Source organism: Bison bison, unplaced genomic scaffold, assembly GCF_000754665.1.
Source record: "Bison bison bison isolate TAMUID 2011002044 unplaced genomic scaffold, Bison_UMD1.0 scf7180017864178, whole genome shotgun sequence".
NCBI lineage: Eukaryota > Metazoa > Chordata > Mammalia > Artiodactyla > Bovidae > Bison > Bison bison.
The window spans coordinates 1,232,871-1,241,508 of NW_011494750.1; positions in this window are offsets into that span (position 1 = coordinate 1,232,871).

Below are 8,638 nucleotides of genomic sequence, written 5' to 3' on the forward strand. Positions count from 1 at the left end.
GCCAAAGGTAACACTTACTAGTAATCACAGTGGCAATATTAGCTAAACATGTGGAATGTTGTATTTTTGGGAGCCTGTGCTAAGCCAGTCTCTTCACTGCAGTGCATTTAGCTTGAGGTAAATGAGGAATCATTTATGCTAAGGTGTGGGGGGCGGGGGGGAAGCAAGGATTAGTTCTCCAAACACTGTCAATTTCCAAAGGATACACTCTAGTTTAGTTGGAATGTATTTATCATTTTTTTAACCCCTACTGTACATTAAGCACATACATTTTTCTAGTGCTGAAATCAGCCCAGCTGATTTCAAGGTATATATTATTGTATCCATTTTACAGATGGGAAGAGTAAGGCTTATAGAAGGTGATCACTAGCTAAGGAGTCATGAACCTGGATTCAAACCCAAGGCTATGCATCTCCAAAGCCCATGCTCAGCCCACGATGCCTCACTTAAGTATTGTTAACAATGACCCACCTTCGCTGAGCACTTACCTCAAGCCAGGCCCCAGTGTTTTACAGCTATTAATATGGACTATTATCATCCCCATTTTAAAAATGAAGAAATTGAGGCCTAGAGAAATTAAGAAGCTCACAGTAGACCCCTCAGCTGGTAAGTCAGACAGTGTGGTTGTAAGTTGTAGGGTCCATCCCTTTATGTCTTTATAAAAGTACTTTTAAAAAATACAGTAGTAATATATATTCATGGTAACAACTTTAGAAAATACGACTAAGAAAAAAGAAAAAAAAAATCACTATAATCCTACCATTCTGAGATAACCAAGATTATCATTTTAGTAGATAACATTTGAATCTTTCTCCTATACACACACACCCACACTGTTTCTTTCTTTTTTTACAAAAATAAGATTGTGGGACTTCTCTGGTGGTTCAGTGGTTAAGAATCCACCTTGCAATGCAGGGGATGCATTTGACCCCTGGTTGGGGAACTAAGATCCCACATGCCATGGGGGAACATAACTGGAGATCCTGTGTGCCACAGCTAAAACCCAATGCAGCCAAATAAATAAATATTAAAGATAAATGTTTTAAAAAATAAGATTGTGCTATGTTGGCTTTTGACCTATCCTTCATCCATGTAATAATACGTTGTCAGCATCTTTCTGTTTTAAATATTTGCTACAATGGTGAATTGTTTTACTCTCTTGAGTCATGCACCCATTTAAGAATCTGTAAGAATTCTCCCTTTCACCCAAAAGGTGAACATACATACACAAAAATTTTACATATGATTTCAGAGACTCCCTGAACCATGGATCCTGAGGACTCCAGTTCTACATTATGTCTTCTTTTTTTTTTTTGAAGAGTCAGACATGACTGAGCGACTGAACTGAACTGATAGTTGATTTACAATGTTGTGTTAATTTCTCCTTTACAACAAAGTGACTCAGTTATACATATATATATATATATATACATTATTTTTCATTATGGTATATCCCAGGATACAATGTTATTTCTAATGCCTGAACAATATTCCATCATGGAAGGATGCCCTATAAGTTATTGAACCAACCTAAGTCAGTCCCCTAAGACTGGACATTTAGATTATTTCTAGTTTTCCACTATTATAAACAATAGCACAACAACTGTTCCTACGGATAAATCTTTGTGTGTAGTCCTATTTATTGCCTTGGGATCCATTCTAAGAGTACGATCACTTTTAAGGCGTTTGATAATACTTCCAAATTGCCCTCCAGAAAGGTTGTATCCATTTATGCTCCCGCCAGCAGCATCTAAGAGGGCCCATTTCCCCAGATCATTGCTCACATCTGGTCTTTTAAAACATTATATTCTGTCCCTCTTTAACCCTGGCTCAGAACTTTTCTTTCTATCTTGAAGGCAGAGATTTCTGGCTCAAGGAACTGGAAATATCAGTCTTTGGGGAAGACTCCAGGTTAGGAATTGCTATCTTTCCTGACTTCAACAAAACCACAAAAGCTTCCTAGGTTTAGCAGAAGACCCTTCCTTGCAAATCCCTTGTCTTTGGTAGAAAAACCGCTACCTGGTGAGAAGAAACAAACAGGCTAAAGTTTAAAAAAAATAATAATAAATCTTGGTTGATTTTTTAAACCTTTGTATTATGAAATGTTTGTCCCCAAAGGAACCAGGAGGGCTCCTTTTAGTAGATCTTAAAATTCATAGACAAGTAATTCTGTAATGTGACTGCTCCTTCTCTCCCACTTTAGACAGCCAAATCTGGCTTCTGATGTATACAATTTACTAGGTAAAAAAAAAAACCTCAGTTTGGCTCGAGAACTCCACAAGCGTGGTTATAATGAGAAAGCTCTTGCATATAGTAGGCACTCAATAAATGTTTGTTGAATTGCACTGGAAGACTGTGACTTGCACCCTGGAGTAATAGGGGATTTCGTGTACGTGTTTAACTACTAAAGCTTTCATTAACTGTGGCAGTGTTAAATACAGCCGGTACTAATGAGGGGGAGTGGTGACCTGAATACACCAAAACAGAGGGAAATCCCAGATCAACTCTATTTAGTCTTGAAATACAGTCCATGATTTTTTTTTTCCTCCAACAAATGTACCTTTCCAATTCTGTTTGGCTTGAGCAAATATTACAATAAGCTTAACCTCCACTGTTGGAGAAGACTCTTGCGAGTCCCTTGGACTGCAAGGAGATCCAACAAGTCCATCCTAAAGGAAATCAGTCCTGAATATTCATTGGAAGGACTGATGCTGAAGCTGAAACTCCAACACTTTGGCCACCTGATGCAAAGAACTGACTCATTTGAAAAGCCCCTGATGCTGGGAAAGATTGAAGGCAGGAGGAGAAGGGGACGACAGAGGATGAGATGGTTGGATGTCATCACTGACTCAATGGACATGAGTTGGAGTAGGCTCCAGGAGTTGGTGATGGACAGGGAAGCCTGGCGTGCTGCAGTCCATGGGGTCGCAAAGAGTCAGACACGACTGAACTGACTATCCTCAGTTAGTCCACAGAGAAGGCCATGCTGGGACAGGCAGTTTGGGGACTAGATTTAAATGCTGGAAAAAAATTTTGACTCATTAGATATAAAAGAATTGTTCATTGTCTTGATTATGATATCAATATTATTTTAGCTATGGAGGGATAGGTTCCTTTTTTTAAAAAAAAGACACACCTTGGAATTGACAAATAAGTTATCACAGACCATCTACAAAAGAGATAATGAAGATTTGACTATATTATAACAATAACTACTGTTTATGGGAAGTGTTTTGTGCAAGCCAGTTCATTATATTCACTTGAATCCTACACTAAATAAACTTCTGCCAGGCAGGTATCACTGTCGCCATTTTTCAGATGAATAAACTGAAACTCAAACCAGTCAATCCTAAAGGAAATCAGTCCTTTAGGACTGATTGGGGAAGGACTGATGGGGAAGCTGAAGCTCCAATACTCTGGCCACCTGATGCGAAGAACTGACTCATTGGAAAAGACCCTGATGCTGGGAAAGATTGAAGGCAGGAGGAGAAGGGGACGACAGAAGATGAGATGGTTGGATGGCATCACCGGCTCAATGGACATGAGTCTGAGCAAGCTCCAGGAACTGGTGATGGACAGGGAAGCCTGGCGTGCTGCAGTCCATGGGGTCGCAGAGTCGGACACGACTGAGCGACTGAACCGAAACTGAGGCTCAGAGGCAGTAGTGACTACCCAACTCTGCTTCAGGGACTCCCCTCCCTCGCTGATGAAACTGACGGCCAAAGAACCCTGCCCTCCTGCCCAGAAGTCCAGGACGCAGGGCTCCCCCGTAACCCCTGGCCTGCATGGAGTAAGGCTGAGGCCAGCACTGGTGAACACTCTGGCCCCTTCTGAGGTCAGGGACTGGGGCTTTTCAGTCCATTCTGTGACCCTCCCCACCTCAAGGCAGCCACAGTTGGTTTCTGTTTACGAAACCGAAGAATGCTGACCATCAGAGAACTATTTCTGACTCTCACCCCAGACAGCCCAGCTGGGAAATGGCAGCACAAGGATTTGGCCTCTGGCAATCTGATGTCAAAGCCTCATGCCGCTTCTCAAAGGACATCACAAGGGGTCAAGTTCATGTGTCTTCCAAGTCTCTGCCATCTGCGTCTTCCCTGTGAAACTCTTTCACACTTACTTCCATGTCTCCACCCACAGGGCGTGGCAGTGCATTGCTGCACTAATGTAACTACACCTCCACGTGGGGAACCCAGTGTTTAATTCAGCGATTAATGCATACTCCCCTAAATTAACCACCTGTTACTGCTACTCACGGCGCTCTTTGCAATGAGAAGAACACTGAACGGGAGACATGAATGGGTTGTCCGGTCCAAGCTCCTGTCTCAAAGGGATGCTGCGACAAATCAACAGCCTCAGTCATGTGACGAGGTCACTTTTGCCATCACCATTCAGACAAGTCAACCTTAAGAAGCACCACGTGCTCTTCTACTGCTGCTGCTGCTAAGTCGCTTCAGTCGTGTCCGACCCTGTGCGACCCCTGAGATGGCAGCCCACCAGGCTCCCCCATCCCTGGGATTCTCCAGGCAAGAACACTGGAGTGGGTTGCCATTTCCTTCTCCAATGCATGAAAGTGCAAAGTGAAAGTGAAGTCACTCAGTCGTGTCCGACTCTTCGCGACCCCATGGCCTGCAGCCCACCAGGCTCCTCCGTCCATGGGATTTTCCAGGCAAGAGTACTGGAATGGGTTGCCATTGCCTAAGAAAGCATAAGCCCGGGAAAGACAGCCTAGAAGAGAGAGGGACAGAGAGCCTCAGAGCCCAAGGGTGGTGGGAAGACTACAGCCTCTGCAGTCAGGGAGATGCATCTTGTACCAGGTGTGTGACCTTGGACTTCCCTTCCCTGAGCCTCAGTTTCCTCATCTGTAAAATGGGGATAAAAATAACAGTGCCCACCTCCCAGGTTCCTGAGAGGCTTGTATCAGATGACTGACAGAGTTAAACTGCCTGATACACTGTAGGCGCCAACCCTGTCGGTGCTTCCTTCCTAAAGAATTTAGGACAGTTGATCTCTTATTCCTATTTTTAAAGATCTCCAAGGAAGGAGAAACGATAGCATCCCTTGCTAGCTGGTGTCTGTGTTTCACAACCCACTTAGATGATGTGTGAATATAGCACAGAGGCCCACATCCAAGGAGGCCGGTGGAGGCTGGGAGGCATGCCAAGCAGTTTGCTGGACCGCTACCATCCTATCCCTTCCCCCACCATCGGCTCCTAAATATATATATTAGCTTAGCCATCCTTCACAAGCCAACCTCCTTTTGGAAACCCTCTCTGATAATCCCCTGGTTTGAAAGGTTTTAAGTCTTCTAACTGCTGCAACACCTGCTGGCTGTCAATTCTTCAGGCATTTACCAAAAACAGACTAGTACCGTAACTATTTACCTAACTGGTTAATTCAATAAATATATCAAACACTTCTACATTGCCAGACAGTGTCTTAGGCACTGGACACGTGGAAACGAACGAGACAAATGTGGTCCCTGCCTTCGTAAAGCTCACATTCTAGAAGAAGTCAGGGGGACAGAAAATAGAGTATATCTGTTGCTCAAAAGTGCAACGGGGGGAATTCCCTGGCGATCCAGGGGTTAGGACTCCGTGCTTCCACTGCAGGGGGCTTGGGTTCAATCCCTGGTCAGGGAGCTAAAATCCTGCTCCCTGGTGAGCCAAAAAGGAAGACAAAGTGCAATGAAGAAAATTAAATCAGGGTTGGGGTATAGCTATTCCGCACAAGAGGAATGCCAAGACCTGGCACCTTCCCACCTCACCCTGGCTTCCTCTCATTCCCTGGGCCCCATGGAATTGTCCTATTCACCACACTCAGCTTGTCCCATTCACCACACTCCTTCCAGCCCCAGGACCTTTGCATGCTCCTTTTGTCTGGAACACTTGTCGCTCCCTATCTCCCCTGGTGAACCCCTCTTTTAGATGAAGTGACATTTGAGTCAGGACTGGAAAGCAGTGAGGGGACTACTTACATATGTTTGTTTTCTCTGAGCAACTAGAAGCTCCTGGAGAGGAAGAGGAGGCAGAGGAGAGCAGTGGGTAGAGATGTGCTTCTGGAGTCGGGCTGACCTGCTTCAAATCCCAGCACCACCACACTCTAGCTGTGTGACAAGTTCCTAACTGCCCCAAGTCTGTCTCTTCTGGAAAATCGCATAAGAACAATATTTGTCTCATAGGAATATTGTGATGATTCAGTGAGATCATGGATGTACAGTGTTGGGCACCAAGGGCAGATATCCCCTGAAGCTAATGGAACTTCAGGAGCTCCTCTTAGAGGGGCCCCAGCAGTGGGTTCAAGTGGCCACGTGCTTCTGTCAAATACGCTGACAACAATCAGTTAAGACTGCTGTCTCGGGCTTCCCTGGTGGCCCAGTGGTTAAGAATCTGCCTGCCAATGCGGAGGACATGGATTTGATCCCTGATCTGAGAAGATTACACACGCCACAAGGCAACTAACTCCATGCACCACCATTACTGAAGCCCATACCCCTAGAGCCCGCGCTCCGCAACAAGAGAAGCTGCCGCCACGAGAAGCCCCCACTCTCTGCAACTAGAGAAAGCCCACGCACATCAACGAAGACCCAGCACGGTCATGAACAAATATAAATAAATACATTTTTTTAAAAAAAAGCTGCTATCTCTTCCCACTTTGACACCCCTCTGTCATGAAGTGAAAACTGAAAGTGTTAGTCACTAAGTCATGTCCGACTCTTTGCGACCCCATGGACTATAGGGCCCCCAGGCTCCTCTGTCCTTGGCATTCTCCAGGCAAGAATACAAGAGTGGGTTGCCATGCCCCCCTCTCTCATACTTCTTCTCAAGTCAAATGGCACAAGAGAGGACACAGGACTTTTGTATTCACAATCCAGATGGGGAACTCAACCACTGCACCCCAGGAGGACAGGAGATTGGCCTTCCTGGAGAACGGCTGGGCTCACCACTGAGGATCCCTCCAGAGAGCTAGGGGCTCTGCCCCCTAGCTGGGAGAAGGAGGCTTGGGGAGCAGGACAATGCCGCCCCCATGAGATCTCCAGCTCCAAGCCTTCTGCTCAGAGCTCAGGACGCCCTGGGATCTTCCTGAGTTATCGCTCAGGAAGTGATAACTTCCAGCCAGCCCCGGGTTCAGGCACTTTGTATATTTAAGCTGAAAAGCTCCTGAAACTTGCACCCAGCTTGGGAATGTGCTGTTTCCTCCTTCTAAGGGTTGAAAACACCTCATGACCATCTTTCAGAGGAAAAACTTCTCCTTACTTTTAAAAGCAGTTATAAAATCATGTCTCAGCCTTTCATTTCCCAGCCAAATGATGCCAATTACTAATACCAAAGGGAATGAACGTGACTCATGGATGTTCCCAGTTCTGACAGCTGATTGCCATAAATTCCCAGATCCCTAGAGTTTGCTCCACCTTCTCCTTTCTGACTGGTCTCCAAAAATCATCACCCAGAAAGTCACGCTTCCTTTGTGCTTTTCTCCAGGAGACTTCTGAAGGGACCTCTGCAGGTCTGTTTACAAGAGCACACTCAGTCCCTTTGCCCATCTCCCAGCCAGACTCAGAGAAAGACTTGATTTTAGTGTCCTCATGTGTATTTTTGCATGTATGGGCATATGTTTTTCTAGTATCTATTAAACAGGTAATCTTTGGCCATCCTCACCTGCCCCCGGTCCTACTCACTGGCCACTCCTGCCTTCCCCAGGGCTGTGTCTGCCCGTCATAAACTCAGCGGCTCCGTCATCATCACAAGCCCATAGTGCCAGCCGGCAGTGGCTTGCTAGCCTGGGATACATCACTGAAGCGGCATTCTACTCAGAAGGAAACGACCCCCTGATCCCTTCGCTCCCAAGAGCTCGAGCCTCATCCTTCTCTCTGCTTTCCTGTCCATCCCTTAGATGAGAGTAGGACTCTGGACTCAGAGGATCGCTTGCTTTTTCTGAGGGAAGGAGGGGGAATAAATTCGGTTGACCGTGAAATATTGTCATAAGGTACTGAACTCATGGCCCCACAGTGTAAGGACTCATGTTGCTCTAAAAATGCGATCATGCAGGACTTCCCTGGAGATCCAGTAGCTAAGACTCTGTGCTTCCAGTGCAGAGCGCACACTTTCCATCCCTGGTCAGGGAGCTAGTATCCCACATGCCACAGGCTGCAGCCAAAAACAAATAAACAAACAGTCAAAGTGTGAGCATGTTTTGGTGAGGATGGGCCAGGGGAAAGGAGAGCTCTCACTTACAGTAATATTTCCCCCTAACTTTCTGAAACAGGCATATTTTTCCTGAACTGAGGCAGTTTGTTTAAAGTGTAGTTAAATGTGATTGGAATGTATAGCTTTGTATAGACTCTAAAAAAAAAAAAAAAGTCCTTTGTCAGACCGTGTGCCCTGATGTGGGATTCAGAAAACATGATCCCTGTAACAGGAGAACACTGTATCCTCAAGTCCGGGAGCTGCGTTGACGGGTTCAAGGAGCTGAAGGCAGGGTGGAGGACATGAAAATACTTTGTAAAGACCTTCCAAGATGCAGATGCAAGCGTTGCATCATCATTTTCATATCATCACTATTAGCAATAACAAGTGACTCGGGGGGACCTTTTCAAACGCAAATCTGATCACACTGTGCCTCCCCCCCCCTTCCCCCC